We start from the raw sequence: 16,988 nt of genomic DNA on the forward strand, positions 1-16,988 counted from the left end.
CTAAGCCGGCGTCCCAGTTAGCGGGTTGCCGGCCATTATGGTGGCATGAGGGTACGGAGACGCGTGGCTTCTAAACGGGGTGGATTGCGTCTTCCGCTGTGTACAGACACAGGTGCGGACACAGTACCCAGACTGACAACATAGCCATAAAAGGAGTCTGTCTCCATTTTATGCACGAGACACATACAGCCAGTATAAAAAAGAGCGGGAAGACCGCGCACCACTGATGTGGCAGGGATTCACTATGAGTGGATCCAGCAGCTCACCAGCGCCATTTTCCCTCTGCAGCTGACACAGATGCTGACTGACAGGGACGCGCAGCTCCTCCGGAGAGATTCCAGATTACCCCAGCGGTACCAGGGGGACATAGCAGGGGGAGAGCGATTATTAGTGTACTAAGTCCCTAATCTAGGTACTTAGGGTGTAATTCAGAGTTGATCGCAGCTGCAAATTTGTTAACAGTTGGGCAAAACCATGTGCACTGTTGGGGGGGGGGGGGGGGCAGGTTTAACATGTGCCGAGAGAGTTAGATTTGGGTGGGGTGTGTTCAAACTGAAATCTAAGTTGCAGTGTAAAATTAAAGCAGCCAGTATTTGCCCTGCACAGAAAAAAAATAACTCACCCAAATCTAATTCTTTTTGCAAATGTTATATCTGCCCCACCTGCAGTGCACATGGTTTTGCCCAACTGCTACCAAATTTGCTGCTGCGATCAACTCTGAATTACCCCCTTAGTCTGCGACCCGGCTAAGCTTGGCTTTAGCGTTAAGGGCACCATGTGCTGGTTCCTTACTTCCTCTGTGTCTCCCTGGAAGGGCTCTTTGTAGGTTAATTGTGCATTTAACCTGTTCCTGTGTGTGTGTGCTGTCACTGTTACAGTATGTCAGGCAAAGAGTGTGTTTCATGTAAGGCACAGTGTTCCTCTTCCCCAGGGGATTCACTAGTGTGTACTCAGTGTAGTGTCCCTTCCCAGGCTAGTGGGGCAATACCAGCATGGCTGGACTCCATTAAGGGAATGATTTCCACAATCTCTACTAAGTTATATCGGAATGAGAAAGAGACTCAATACTTAAGACAATCTATGACTGAGTTTATGAAAAGAGACTCAGTGCCCAAACCAGCGTCTCAGTCCCCTGTCATTTGTCCGCAAAAACGCACTTTGGCCCATATACTGTAGTCTGACTCGGATGTTGAAGGGTCAGACATGGAGGAAGGTGAAGTGAACTCAGAGGTGGGGGAGGCTACTCTGTCGCAGGGAATAGAGGCTCTTATAGAAACTATCAGAGAAGTTCTGAATATCCCTGATAAGGTGACAGAGGAGAGTGAGGAATCTTATTTTAATATAAAAAAGAAATCCTCAGCCACTTTTCCTGTGTCAAAGGAATGAAATACCCTGTTTAAAGAACCATGGGTTAATCCTGATATGAAATTTTTTTCAAATCCCTAAACGGTTGTTATCATCCTTTCCCTTTCCTCCTGAGGATAGGAAAAAATGGAAAAATCCACCAATAGCGGATGCATCTGTATTCAGGCTCTCACAGAAAATTGTATTGCCTGTCCCAGGTGCAGCCTCCCTGAAAGACACGGCTGACCGCAAAATTGAGACTACACTTAAATCTTTATATACAGCTGTGGGGGTGGCCCAGAGACCCACTATAGCATGCGAGTGGATTACGTGTGCCATTGCTAAATGGTCGGGTAACCTAATTGAGGGGTTAGATACCATACCTCAAGGGGAGATTGTTTTGCTGCTGCAACATATACAGGACTCTGCAAACTTTATGGTGGAATCCATAAAAGAAATAGGCTTGCTTAATGCACGCACTACAGCTATGGCAGCGTCTGCATGCAGAGGTCTATGGCCTGCGAATGCGGACTCCAGGAAAGGCGTGGAAGGCCTACCTTAGACAGGCGAGGCCTTATTTGGAGATGAACTAGACAGATCTCCAAAGCTACTCCAGGTAAGTCCACATACCTTCCTTCTGCAGCTCCTCCAGCTAGGGAGCCCTACTCAGGACCCAATTTACAGTCCTTTCAGACTGCCAGGTTTAGGGACACAGAGGTTCTCCTACTGCCACCAAAGGCACTAGAGGTAAACCACGCAAACCAGCAACTGCCGGTTCACAGAAACAGGGCTCAAAACCTTCAGCATGACGGTGAACCGAGATGCCTGGAAGACTGACAGGTGGAAGCCCGGCTAAAATTCTTCAGTCACATCTGGACAACATTGTGCCAGGATCCCTGGGTCATAGATCTTATTTTCCAGGGCTACAGACTGGAGTTCCAGGAGCTCCCACCTCACAGATTCTTTAAATCAGGCTTACCAGTTTCACAAGAGTGTACCAAAAAAGAAGAAAAAGAGACTCTCGTTTTTTGGGGGGCACTCATTGAAAGATATTACATAAAATATAACTTTTATTGATTATCATTAAAAAAATGTTGCCACAAACCAAGACTAGGACATGAACAAGTACACATAAATACCAGAATTCACAAAAAAACAAAAACAAAAACAAAAAACGCCTAAATATACGCGTGGTATGAACACACCGTGGGGAGATGCACGTGACCTGGTCAGGGTCAATGTTATTGATCCTGACAATAGTTCCTGCAATAATAAGCATTGACAGTCCCCTAACAAGAGGAGACAAGTTGTAGGATGATATAGTCGGCTGAAACAAGAAGCGGTAGCCCTATAGATAGATTTACCATAAATTTCAGCCTGTTGTAATGGATGCTACTGGCGTAGAATATAAGTAACAATAACAGTGTTGATTAGTATGTGTCCAAACTTCATAGCACATACAATCTCCACATCGATTGCATATCATATGTTCCCTTAGAGAGGTAGTAGCGAAATAATCTAATAATTATTCAAGATCTAGGACAGAGGTTCTCAAACTCGGTCCTCGGGAGCCCACACAGTGCATGTTTTGCAGGTAACCCAGCAGGTGCACAGGTGTATTAATTACTCACTGACACATTTTAAAAGGTCCACAGGTGGAGCTAATTATTTCACTTGCGATTCTGTGAGGAGACCTGCAAAACATGCACTGTGTGGGCCCCCGAGGACCGAGTTTGAGAACCTCTGATCTAGGATATAAATCTCTATAATATGAGTAAAAACTGATCCTGTAATTGTCTTAGTGCAAATACTATTGATTTTCTCAGTGCAGTGTACCGGTAAGCCTATTTTTAGTAGAATTGGTAATTTCTTGGTAAAAAATGTCCACTATATATAACACCCTGATCCGCGTCTCAGGTATTGGCAGGTTATTGCTGATTGAATTTGTTGTCTGGGCAGAAATATCTAGTATGCCTCAAGAACACACTGTAGCAATAAATGTATCAATCTTGCTCCTCATATGTAACCATCATATTGATATTCAGAAATCAGTATAACAGGGTATACATCTAACATATCCTCTAATACGTGTATGTAAAAAGATGGCTTAAAGAGGTAAGGAGCATATGAATGAGCTGGTACAAATTGCAGAAAAAGGGGAAGAAAAGGCACTTCTATCATTGATGCAGTGGGGTGGCTTCTGTTTACTGTGTGACATGCATTAATACAGTAAATACGCGTGTCCCATCTGCACCTAAGGGTTGGAAACAGAGAGAATGCTTCTGCTTTTGAAAAGATCACCCTCGGGCACCCTGATGTAACAGCACAGGGGGTCCTCTGAGTTCTCCTTATGACAATGAGAGAGCATCGAAAAAAGATTTAAGAAACATAGTATCAATAAGATGAAAATAAAGAGCACCAATCCCCTTTTGAATGTATGCTGCTTCCTTGCATATGTGTATACATTGATGCCAGGTGAGCGGTACCTTCCTTACGCCTATAGTGCCTGGAAGAAAGTAGTTAGGTGACAGTGCTGGGACCCTAATGGTAGTAACGGTCCTGATGCCGCAAGGTATTGCAGGACCCGTTACCCACCATGCGGTCCTGCCGGCTGTCACTCGAAAGGAAAAGTACCTGAGAGTACGCGTGGATGTCAGGGTGTACGGCTCCGGCTGCACTGCACTGAGCCTCAGACAGCTGTTTCGCTTTCCGGCTTTCTCAGTGAGACAAGAGGCAAGTATAACTTTACAGGATGCCATTCAAAAACTGGTACGGACCCACATCATTGTCTCAGTTCTTCCTCATCTGCAAAACAAGGGGTACTATTCCAACTTGTTTGTAGTCCAGAAACCAGACGGTTCAGTGAGGCCGATTCTGAACCTCAAGTCGTTGAACCCGTACTTACGAGTGTTCAAATTCAAGATGGAGTCTCTGAGAATGGTGATCTCAGGTCTGGAGGAGGGGGAATTCCTAGTGTTTCTGGATATCAAGGATGCGTACCTTCACATTCCGATCTCATCAGGCTTATCTACGGTTTGCACTGCAGGACTGTCACTACCAGTTCCAGTCCCTGCCATTTGGTCTCCCCACGGCACCGAGAGTGTTCACCAAAGTGATGGCAGAGATGATGCTTCTACTCCGCAAACAGGGAGTGAACATAATTCCGTACCTGGTTAATCTTCTGATAAAGGCACCATCCAGGGAGCGGTTGTTGGACAGCACTGGCCTCTCAACCAGACTACTCCTGAATCACGGGTGGATTCTGAACCTACCAAAATCTCACCTGGAACCGACACAGAGGCTTCCTTTCCTGGGAATGATACTGGACACAGAGTCTCAGAGAGTGTTCCTTCCCTTGGGAAAGGCCATGGTAATCCAGTCGATGGTTCGGGCTGTCCTGAAGCCAACCCGGATCCCGGTGCATCTGTGCATTAGCCTTTCGGGGAAAATGGTTGCCTCTTACGAGGCGCTTCAGTACGGAAGGTTTCATGCGAGGCCCTTCCAGCTAGATCTATTGGACAAATGGTCCGGAACGCATCTTCACATGCACCAGAGGATCCGTCTGTCACCAGGAGCCAGGATCTCACTACTGTGGTGGCTACAGACTTCTCACCTCATTGAGAGTCGGAGGTTCGGGATTCAGAATTGGATTCTGCTAACCACGTACGTAAGCCTCAGAGGTTGGGGAGCAGTCACCCAGGGGGTGCAGTTTCAAGGAAGATGGTCAGGTCAGGAAGTTGGCCTTTCCAGTAAACATCCTAGATCTCAGGGCTATCTACAATGCCCTTCTGCAGGCCTCATCTCTACTTCGGAATCAGGTCATTGAAGTCCAGTCGGACAATGTGATGGCGGTAACGTACATAAACTGATAGGGCGGAACGAAAAGCAGAGCAGCAATGTTAGAGCTATCAAGAATTCTCCTGTGGGTGGAAAAACACGCCGTGGCGTTGTCGGCAGTCTTCATTCCGTGAGTAGACTTCCTCAGTGGACATGACCTGCACCTGGGGAAGTAAGGCCAGTGGTTGACACGTCGGTGGGGATAGCCAAAGGTCGACATGATGGCCTCTCGACTCAACAAGAAGCTCAAATGGTATTGTTCCAGGTCGAGAGACCCACAAGCAGGGGCAGTAGATGCTCTGACAAGCTGGTATACATGTTTCCTCCACTTCCTCTGATCCCAAGAATTCTAAAAAGAATAAAAAGGGAAAAGGTTCAAGCAATCCTCATTGCTCCTGATATGCGGGTTTTCTCGAGCTGCTGATAGAAGATCCGTGGCCTCTACCTCTTTGCGGGGATCTCCTGCAACAGGGCCCATTCATCTATCAAGACTTACCGCAGCTACGATTAACGGCATGGAAGTTGAATGGCTGATTCTAGCCAGGAGAGGTATTCCTGAAAAGGTCATCCCAACTATGATCCAAGCCAGGAAAGGGGTAACGTCTAAACATTACCACCGTATATGGAAGAAGTATGTCTCTTGGTGTTAAAGCAGACAATATTCTGCGGTGGAATTTCATCTGGGATGTTTCCTGCTTTTTCTGCATTCGGGAGTGGATGTGGGCCTACTTCTAGGCTCCATTAAAGTCCAGATTTCGGCCTTGTCTATTTTCTTTCGGAAACAACTGGCTTCTCTTCCTGAGGTCCACACTTTCTTGAAAGGTGTTCTGCACATCCAACCTCCCTTTGTTCCTCCCACGGCACCTTGGGATCTCAATTTGGTGCTGCAGTTCCTCCAATTGGACTGGTTTGAACCATTACAGGAGGTTGACGTAAAGTACCTTATGTGGAAGACCGCCACACTGTTGGCCTTGGCTTCAGCAAGATATGTGTCAGAGCTAGGGGCATTGTCTCACGAGAGCCCCTACTTCATTTTCCATGAGGACAGAGCTGAACTCCGAACTCGTCAGCAATTTCTTCTTAAGGTGGTGTCTGCGTTTCACATCAACCAACCTATTGTGGTTCCGGTTGTTACGGACAACTCTGCTACTTCAAAGTTTTTGTATTTTGTGAGGGCTTGAAGGTGTATGTAAAGAGAACAGCTCGTCACAGGAAATCGGACTCGCTGTTCGTTCACTATGATCCCAATAAAATTGGGTGTCCTGCTTCAAAGCAGTCTTTTGCACGCTGGAACAGGCTCACTATCCAGCATGCTAATTCCACGGCAGGCTTGCCGGTTCCAAAATCTGTACAGGCCCACTCTACTAGGTCAGTGGGTTCTTCTTGGGCGGCTGCCTGTGGGATGACTCCGCTTTACAGCTCTGCCGAGCAGCTACTTGGTCAGGTTCGAACACGTTTGCTAAGTTTTATAAGTTCGATACTTGGCCTCTGAGTACCCTCAGTATGGTCAATCAGTTCTGCAGGAACCTCAGCACTCTCCCATCCGGTTTGGGAGCTTTGGTAATTCCCCATGGTACTAAATGGGTTCCCAGTATCCTCTAGGACGTAAGAGAAAATAGGATTTTAATGACCTACCGGTAAATCCTTTTCTCGTAGTCCATAGGGGATACTGGGTGCCCGCCCGGTGCTTCGTTCTTACTACACTATTACTTGGTTCAGTAATGTTGTTTGGTTCAGCTGTTGCTGTTCCTGTTTTCAAGTTTGGTTAGCATAGCTTTCCTCTTGTTCTGTGTGTGCTGGTTTGTAATCTCACCACTTAACTTTTTTTATATCCTTCTCTCAAAGTATGTTCGTCTCCTCGGGCACAGCTTCCTAGACTGAGTCTGGTAGGAGGGGCATAGAGGGAGGAGCCAGTGTACACTATCAATTTCTTAAAGTGCCCATGGGTCCTAGTGGCCCGTCTATACCCCATGGTACTAAATGGATTCCCAGTATCCCCTACGGACTACGAGAAAAGGATTTACCGGTAGGTATTTAAAATCCTATTTTCTCTTTAAAAATTTATTTTGTCAGAGACAATGGGGGTCATTCTGAGTTGCTCGCTCGCTAGCTGATTTTAGCAGCATTGCACACTCTAGGCCGCCGCCCTCTGGGAGTGTATAGCAGAATTGCAAATGAAAGATTAGCAGTATTGCGAATAGAAAATTCTTAGCAGTTTCTGAGTAGCTCGAGACTTACTCCTACACTGCGATCAGCTCAGCCCATTTTGTTCCTGGTTTGACGTCACAAACACGCCCTGCGTTCGGCCAGCCACTCCCCCGTTTCTCCAGACACTCCCGCGTTTTTCCCTGACACGCCTGCGTTTTTTAGCCAACGCCGGGAAAACGCTAAGTTGCCACCCAGAAACGCCCCTTTCCTGTCAATCATTTACCGAACACCAGTGCGACTGAAAAGCGCCGCAGACGCTACAGCAAAACAGCTAAGTTTATAGTAAAATAACTAAGCGCATGTGCTCTGCGTACCATGCGCATGTGCAGTTAGCGACTAATCGCAGTATAACGAAAATCGGCAACGAGCGAACAACTCGGAATGACCCCCAATATGGAATATTGAGCCACTTCTGATTAATCTGCGTAAAGTGTTACAATCAGGTGTACTGTACAGTGCACATTGTGTAAACCATTAAAACTCAATTTAGCACTGTCAAAACATAATGTAAGTTTATGGTCCTGTTTACACACATTTGCTTCTCTTTTTCATATTTATATTTTATATAATATGATGTGAACCCTCAGAAGAGCTGGATCATCATGAACACGAGGGTTAGACTGGCCCAGATAAAACTTTGGTGCTTGGTGTTGGAACTGTTGATGCTGGTCAACCCTCATGAGGTTCCTGCTCTGCTCTTCTGGGTGGACATTTCATGCCTTATGAAGCCTCAGAGTGCAGAGTAGGTTCCTTTGGTGTGTATTCCTCCCCTAGGGGGAACCTTACTGTGATGTCTGGTCAACTAAGTTCTTTAGAATTTTGCCCAGGACTGTCTTCCACTCACTTCCTTGATGATCCAGCTATTCTGCCACTGGTTTCTTAATTGATCAAAAAAAGTGCATATAAGCTGTAGTACGTCCTTGTCAAACTTCATCAAATTATAAAATTACTAGTATATGCACTGGAAACCATTATTATTATTATTATTACATTTTATTTATAAGGCGCCACAAGTGTTTCGCAGCGCTGTACAAAGGACAGTACAGGGAGACAAAACTTAGCATTACAGTAAATAAATAACAAATAGAGTACAGGTAACAAAGAGCAACACAATTCTCAAAACAAAATACAGCTAAGATGTAAGTAGTGAGGGAGTGATCATCGTACTACTCCCTCTATGGCCTCCATCTATGGCTGGTGGCCATAGATGGAGATGAGCCTTTACCAGCAGGAGAAAAAGCGGGTAAAGATGGTCGCTGAGTACGGGAGAGCTGCTAATGAAATGTATTGAGAAGAGGGCTTATACACTGCTCAAAAAAAATAAAGGGAACACTTAAACAACACAATGTAACTCCAAGTCAATCACACTTCTGTGAAATCAAACTGTCCAATTAGGAAGGAACACTAATGGACAATCAATTTCACATGCTGTTGTGCAAATGGAATAGACAACAGGTGGACAATTAGGAAGACACCCCCAATAAAGGAGTTGTTCTGCAGGTGGTGACCACAGACCACTTCTCAGCTCCTATGCTTTCTCTTACGTCCTAGAGGATGCTGGGGACTCCAAAAGGACCATGGGGTATAGACGGATCCGCAGGAGCTTGGGCACACTATAAAGACTTAAACTGGGTGTGAACTGGCTCCTCCCTCTATGCCCCTCCTCCAGACCTCAGTTAGACTTTGTGCCCAGGAGTTAAGGGACACACACTAGGGGAGCTCTCCTGAGTTTCTCTAAAAGACTTTATGTTAGGTTTTTTATTTTCAGGCAGACCTGCTGGCTACAGGCTCCCTGCAGCGTGGGAGTGAGGGGAGAGAAGCAGGAGCTACTTCTTCTTAGTTCAAGGGCTCTGCTTCTCGGCTACTGGACACCATTAGCTCCAGAGGGTTCAATCACTTGGTGCGCCTAGCTGCTTGTTCCCAGGGCCGCTCCGTCAACCCCCTCACAGAAGACAGAAGCCGGGTGAGTATTAGAAGAACAGAAGACTTCAGTGACGGCAGAAGACTTCAGTAACGGAGGTAACATGCGGCGGTCATGCTGCGCTCCATGCTCCCACACACCAACGGCACTCACAGGGTGCAGGGCGCTGTGGGGGGAGCGCCCTGGGCAGCAAGTTACTGAGGCTCTTGAAACAAGACAAGGCTGGCTTCAGTTTGTTATTCGGTGCCCGGGCACCATGTCCGCTACCCTCGCCAGCATATCGCAGCGGTCCCGCTGCGCGCCATTTGCTTCCACACACCAACGGCTGGTATCGGGTGCACGGCGCAGGTGGGGGGGGGCGCCCTTGGCAGTCTGTTTACTTTATTTTTACACTCCCAGTATACATATACAGTGGGTAGCCACTGTATATGGTCCCCTGCCTGCATATAACGGGTTATATATAGTGGGCTACCGTGCGCCGATAAGGGGCGGGGCTTAGCCCTCACAGAAAGAGACAGCACCATTTTAAGTAATGTCCCCGCCAAAACGTGTGTATAGCACAGACAAGGGGGGGCACATATATGTTAGTGTTATATAGGAATGTATAACACTATTTAAGTTGAAAATGGGCATGTACTCTTGGTTGTGTATACTCTCTGTGTGCTCCCTGTCAGAAATACACTTGTATCGACATGTGTGAATGTTCTGTTACTAACGCCTTTGGGGTTCATTGTTGACATCGCCGACACCAGTTTGGTACTTGATACAGTAGATACTGAGTCAACAGATCGGTTGTGTTATACTTGTTCATAGTAAACACGGTTTGAGAGACACAGTAGTATGTGGGTGACCATGTCGGCACCAACTGTTATTACCAGGTGTAAATTGACATGCTGTAACTAACTTATACCTGTATATATATTTATATGTATTTATATGGTTCGGTTCCGTGACTCTGTAGCTCGAGCACAGACATGGTTATTAAAATTATATATGTATAATTCCCTCGGATCCCTCGGAGTCACAAGTATGTTATTTTGCCTGGTTGCTACTCCCTGCGGTCGACGATTACTAGGTTTTCTGTCGACTATAATGTTTCCTGGTAGAGCCACAACTGCGGATTCAGTACATGGTCATACACATTCAGAACACATTAATGTCACTTGGGTCCCGAAGGTTCCGGACAATCCGCTTATATGTATGTTATATGTATATATAGGTGGGATATGTGTGTATATGTGTATTACAATATGTATATTCATCTTATGATTTATAATGAATGCTGAAGTAATAGTATTCTTTCTCATGTGCTGGTCGCTCTGTTGATAAAGCTCTAGGTCGGCCGTGACGAGTGGGTCTCCCGTCCTCTCAAGGAGTCCGAATGTTTATTCTTTTCCCGCGGCGGAGAGTATACTGTGGAAGTCAACTCCTGGTCGACACGGGGTCCTGTCAAAAGGATCGGATACAGAAAGCTAAGTGATATTTTATTTCTATATTTGGACTTATTTGCATTACGAGCACATGAGGGAGTGTTTATATTCGGAGGGATATCCGATAGATTCATCCTGCAGAGATAGGGGATTTTCCTTATACATACATCGCGGCAGGCTGCAGTGCGTATACAGGAGGTGGCCGGGGAAATGCTGAGGCTGACTCCGAGAGATACTGGAGTTTTTTCTCTGGGTCGGTGTGCCGCTGTTTGGGGATGCCTTAGTTCAGTCACTTTCGGCGGATACTGCTGGTAAATCTAACTTAGTGAGTTAGATTCCCTCACAACGGTTGGTGACGCATTCCTTTGTGGGATGCAGTCGCTTTAACTAGTTCGATACCGTTCTTTTCTTTTCCTTTTCTGTGCAGATGGAAGGTGAAAAGGTAAGTGTTCTGCAGCCTTGTTAGGTTCGCAGAAGCGGAGGTCGTTTTCTGTTTCTCACACATCCACCACAGGGTGCTGAATCTACCTGCCTGGACCCCACTCCGGTGGGGACTCGTCTACTACCTTTCAGTTAGTCCGGGAATAAACCAGGACCCGTGAGTTAGTTATAGAATCCGGAGGAGGACTGTCTAGAGTTACAGATGTTTCCCCTCACTGATTTTCTAATAGATCTTACCGTTTCCCCTCTGGAAGGGGAGGTAATACGCAAAGCCACTCCAGAGGTGCGTCAGATTCAGGGCCTTGTCCTCCTGTCCCGGTTATAAACTAAAGAAAAGAAAAAAAAAGGTTTACATGCGTTGTTCTACGCATTCAGATTACCTGGAGGGATAGCCAGGATGGTCTTTGCTATTTCACTGGAGTGATGGTAGTATGATGGTTTTCTTTCAATAGTAAGAGCCATTGTTATTCTGTAATGAGATGTTCGCCTGATTGAGGTGAGGTCAAGAAACAAGTGGAGCAAATCATTGTTACTTTCTCTGTCTGTTCTTCAACACAGGGAAGGACTGTTGTTCCCAACGACGCAGATGTCGGAGGTGGTATCAGGGTAGGTACTGAACGGTTGAGGTTCTGTGTTTTCCTGTGGAAAGAGGTCTGAGGATCCTGAGTCGGATCAGATTTGCAGTGCAAATACTTCTGTATGTTCCGTTGATGAAGTTGGGTGCGGCCTAAGAGGGCTTTTCGGTGAGCAGGGCAAATGCCAGAGTGGTTTTCACGGGACCTGTTGGGTATGTGGTCCGGGTCTCACCGGCACATGCACTGGAATATAATTCTAATGGCCAGGATATCGCTCCTGTGGTGTCTGCTCAGTTCTCACCTCCTAGAGGGATGAAGGTTCGCGATCCAGGATTAGATCCTGGTGTCCATGTATGAGATCTCCGAGGCTGGGGAGCAGTCCTTGCATGGGAAGTATTTCCAGAGGAAAAGGTCAAGCTGCGAAGCTTGTCTACAATAAGCTTTCTTGAAGTAAGAGCTGTTTTCAACGAACAGATTCTTCGTGATCTGCCCGTGTTAATTCTGTCGGACGACTTGGCAGCAGTGGCGTAAGTAAGCCGCTAGGGCAAAACAAGGAGCAAAGCGGCAATGGCAGAATCTGAAATAGTTTTCCTCTGGGTGGAAGGACTGGTAAACGTTATATTAGCAGTCTGTCACAACTGAGGGCTGGAGACCGTGACTGGGAGCCTCAGTTGTAGGGGCTGACGGGTATTTGAACTTAGGAGGAGCTATGCGACTCCTGGACATGCGTAATGACAGTAGCAATGAATGCCCGAGGGCGTGACCACGACAACTGGAAATGCCTTAAGTGCTTTTATTAAATAAAAAGTCAAATAACGTGCAAAAGAATAATAGAAAGTCACACGCGATAATTAGGTGCACAATTGGTAAAGACCAGTAACCTGGAATATGGAGGAAAGTTCTGTAAACAATACATGAAGCTGGGGTTCGCTGGAAGATGAGTAAAGTAGCTGGGGTTCGTTGGAAGATGAGAAAAGAAGCTGGAGTGCGCTGGAACTGAGGAATGAAGGATGATTACAGAAAAGCAAAAGTTCAAACACAGGAATCCAATGTAGATTGTAGAGGGTTAACACTGGAGAGTCGGGTTACACTGCAGAGTGTAATCACCAGGGAAGTCAGGCTGCTCTGCAGAATGGAATTGCAGGAGAAAGTCTATAGTGAAGCTTGTAGGCTGGAATCACAGATGACAATGAAAGCAAAGCACTGACAATCTTTTGGGAGCTGGGACAGGATATTTATACCTGCTGCATAGCAGGGATTGGTCTGACAATTATGACAAGGCTCCAGCATCGTGGATAGGAGGAATAATGACATGTGACTGGAGTCTAACATGGCTGCGCCCATGAACACACAAGGAAGGGGAATTAAGTACTATAGGACAGGCGTAACAATGGCAATGAAGGCCGCAGTAGCAGAATCACATGCGCCCAGCGGCGCGCGGCGGTCAGCGAGACAGGAGCGGCAGCAGAGGCACATGGAGGACGTACATCCAGAAGGGAGAATGGTGTCTCAGTACCCGGAACGTGACACAGTCTTAGTTCCGGACGTAAACAACGGAGAAATAGATTTCCTCTGCAGACACGCTCTCCATCCAGGAGAACTACTGTCGTCATCGAGAAGTTTTACAGAAGTGATAAGTCTTTGAGGAGTGCCTCAATTGGGCATGTTGGCGTCTCGCCTCAACGAGAGACCTCAGGAATATGGTTCCACGTCAAGGGACACTCAAGCAATAGCAGTGGACGCCCTCGTGACACCTTGGGTGTTTTCAGTCGGTCTATGTGTCCCCTCCGCTTTCACTCTGCTGAAGGTGATAAACGTAAGAAGAACAGAGGTTCCGGCGATCCTCATAGTTCCGGTCTAGCCAAGGAGGGCTTGGTATCAGTTCTTCAAGATTTATTCATAGAAGATCCCTGGCCTCTTCCTCTATGGGAGGAACTGTTACAGCAAGATCCGGGCGTGCATCAGGACTTACCGCGGCTGCGTTTGACGGCGTAGCGGTTGAACGCCATATCCTAGTCCGATCGGGTATTCCCAGTGAGGTCATTTCCACACTTCTTCAGGCTAAAAAAAAAGTAACGGCGAAGCCTTAATACCGTATTTGGCGTGAATATGTGTCTTGGTGTAAATCTAAGGAGCTTCCTACGGCAGACTTTCAGCTGAGTCGTTCTTCTCCATTCTTTGCAAGCAGGTGTTGATGCAGGCCTACAGTTAGGCTCTGTTTCAGGGCAGTTTTGGCCTTGTAAATTTTCTTTGAAAAAAAAAAAAGAATTGCCCACCTTTCCGGAAGTTCAGACTTTCGTGAAAGGAGTACTGCACATCCAACCTCCTTTGGTGCCCCATTGGCACACTGGGCTCTTGACATGGTGTTGCGTTTCTTGTGTCTCACTGATTGGAACCTTTATTAAAGGTTGTGTTAAAATTTCTCTCTTGGAGAGTGGTCATGCTTTTGCTTTTTGGGCGACCGCAAGGCGGTTGTCGCAAGTAGCAGCTTTGTCTCACAAGAGCCCCTGTTTGATCTTCCAAGTGGATAGAGTTGAGAACTCGGATAGTAGTTCTGCCGAAAAGGGTTTTCGGGGTTTATCAAAAACCTGCCTAGTTTGATGCCTGTGGTAACTTCAGCATTGGCTGATTCAATGTCTCTCGATGTAGTCAAGGCTTTGAAGATTTATGTCGCCAGTTGGGCTCAGTTTGGGGAAAAAGAGGCTCTGTTTGTCCAGTATGCTCCCAGCGTGCTTGGGGCGCCTGCGTCTCTGCAGTCTGTTACACGCTGGATCTGTGATACGTTTCGGTGTGCTAGTTCTACGGCTGGATTGCCGTTACCGAAGTCGGGGGAGACCCATTCTACTAGGAAGATGGGCTCTTCTTGGGCGGATGCCCGAGGTGTCTCGGCGGGTTAACTTTGCAGAGCGGATACTTGGTCGGGTTCAGACACTTTGGCTAAGCTCTACAAGTTTGATACCCTGGCTGATGGGGACCTCATGTTTGCTCAATCGGTGCTGCAGAGTCGTCCGCACTCTCCCGCCCGTTCTGGAGCTTAGGTATAGACCCCATGGTCCTTTTGGAGTCTCCAGCATCCTCTAGGACGTAAGAGAAAATAGGATTTTAGTACCTACCGGTAAATCCTTTTCTCTGACGTCCTAGTGGATGCTGGGAACTCCGTAAGGACCATGGGGAATAGCGGCTCCGCAGGAGACTGGGCACAACTAAAGAAAGCTTCAGGACTACCTGGTGTGCACTGGCTCCTCCCTCTATGACCCTCCTCCAGACCTCAGTTAGAATCTTGTGCCCGGCTGAGCTGGATGCACACTAGGGGCTCTCCTGAGCTCCTAGAAAAGAAAGTATATTTTAGGTTTTTGATTTTCAGTGAGATCTGCTGGCAACAGACTCACTGCTACGAGGGACTAAGGGGAGAAGAAGCGAACCTACCTGATTGGAGCTAGTTTGGGCTTCTTAGGCTACTGGACACCATTAGCTCCAGAGGGATCGAACACAGGACCCGACCTCGATCGCTCGTTCCCGGAGCCGCGCCACCGTCCCCCTTACAGAGCCAGAAGCATGAAGATGGTCCTGAAAATCGGCGGCAGAAGACTTCGGTCTTCAACAAGGTAGCGCACAGCACTGCAGCTGTGCGCCATTGCTCCTCATGCACACCTCACACTCCGGTCACTGATGGGTGCAGGGCGCTGGGGGGGGCGCCCTGAGCAGCAATATTAACACCTTGGCTGACAAATTAATCACAATATATAGTCCTAGAGGCTATATATGTGAAAAATACCCCTGCCAGAGATCCATAAAAAGCGGGAGAAAGTCCGACGAAAAAGGGGCGGGGCTATCTCCCTCAGCACACTGGCGCCATTTTCTCTTCACAGTGCAGCTAAAAGACAGCTCCCCAGGCTCTCCCCTGTAGTTTTCAGGCTCAAAGGGTTAAAAAGAGAGGGGGGACACTAAATTTAGGCGCAAAATTGTGTATTATAGCAGCTATAAGGGAAAAATCACTGTGAGAAGTGTGAATCCCTGTATTATATAGCGCTTTGGTGTGTGCTGACATACTCTCTCTCTGTCTCTCCAAAGGACTTTGTGGGGTCCTGTCCTCAGTCAGAGCATTCCCTGTGTGTGTGCGGTGTGTCGGTACGGCTGTGTCGACATGTTTGATGAGGAAGGTTACGTGGAAGGCGGAGCAAATGCCGATAAATGTGATGTCGTCCCCTGTGGGGCCGACACCAGAGTGGATGGATAGGTGGAAGGTATTAACCGACAGTGTCAACTCCTTACATAAAAGGCTGGATGACGTAACAGCTGTGGGACAGCCGGCTTCTCAGCCCGCGCCTGCCCAGGCGTCTCAAAGGCCATCAGGGGCTCAAAAAACGCCCGCTACCTCAGATGTCGACACGGAGTCTGACTCCAGTGTCGACGAGGTTGAGACATATACACAATCTACTAGGAACATCCGTTGCATGATCTCGGCAATGTAAAATGTGTTACACATTTCTGACATTAACCCAGGTACCACAAAAAAGGGGTTTTATGTTTGGGGAGAAAAAGCAGCCAGTGTTTTGTTCCCCCATCAGATGAGTGAATGAAGTGTGTGAAGAAGCGTGGGTTCCCCCGATAAGAAACTGGTAATTTCTAAAAAGTTACTGATGGCGTACCCTTTCCCGCCAGAGGATAGGTCACGTTGGGAAATATCCCCTAGGGTGCATAAGGCGCTCACACGTTTGTCAAAAAAGGTGGCACTGCCGTCTTAGAATACGGCCACTTTGAAGGAGCCTGCTGATAAAAAGCAGGAGGCTATCCTGAAGTCTGTATATACACACTCAGGTACTATACTGAGACCTGCAATTGCCTCAGCATGGATAGTGCTGCTGCAGCGTGGTCTGATACCCTGTCAGGACAGGGATACTATTTGCTACCCATAGAGCATATTAAAGATGTCGTCTTATATATGAGGGATGCACAGAGGGATATTTGCCGGCTGGCATCCAGAATTAATGCAATGTCCATTCTGCCAGGAGGGTATTAGGGACCCGGCAGTGGACAGGCGATGTTGACTTTAGAAGGCACATGAAGATTCTGCCTTATAAGGGTGAGGAATTGTTTGGGGATGGTCTCTGGGACCTCGTATCCACAGCAACAGCTGGGAAGGAAAAAATTTACCTCAAGTTTCCTCACAGCCTAAGAAAGCACCGTATTATAAGGTACAGTCCTTTCGGCTTCAGAAAAACAAGCGGGTTA

At 47.1% G+C, this 16,988-nt stretch overlaps 1 protein-coding gene across 1 annotated transcript in view; it reads left to right on the forward strand.

Annotated features, from left to right (window-relative positions):
- Positions 1–16,988, forward strand: part of MARCHF10 (membrane associated ring-CH-type finger 10) — a 225,104-nt gene that overhangs the window by 97,998 nt on the left and 110,118 nt on the right. The window lies entirely within an intron of this gene.

The sequence above is a fragment of the Pseudophryne corroboree genome, chromosome 3 (assembly GCF_028390025.1).
Source record: "Pseudophryne corroboree isolate aPseCor3 chromosome 3, aPseCor3.hap2, whole genome shotgun sequence".
Taxonomy (NCBI): Eukaryota; Metazoa; Chordata; class Amphibia; order Anura; family Myobatrachidae; genus Pseudophryne; species Pseudophryne corroboree.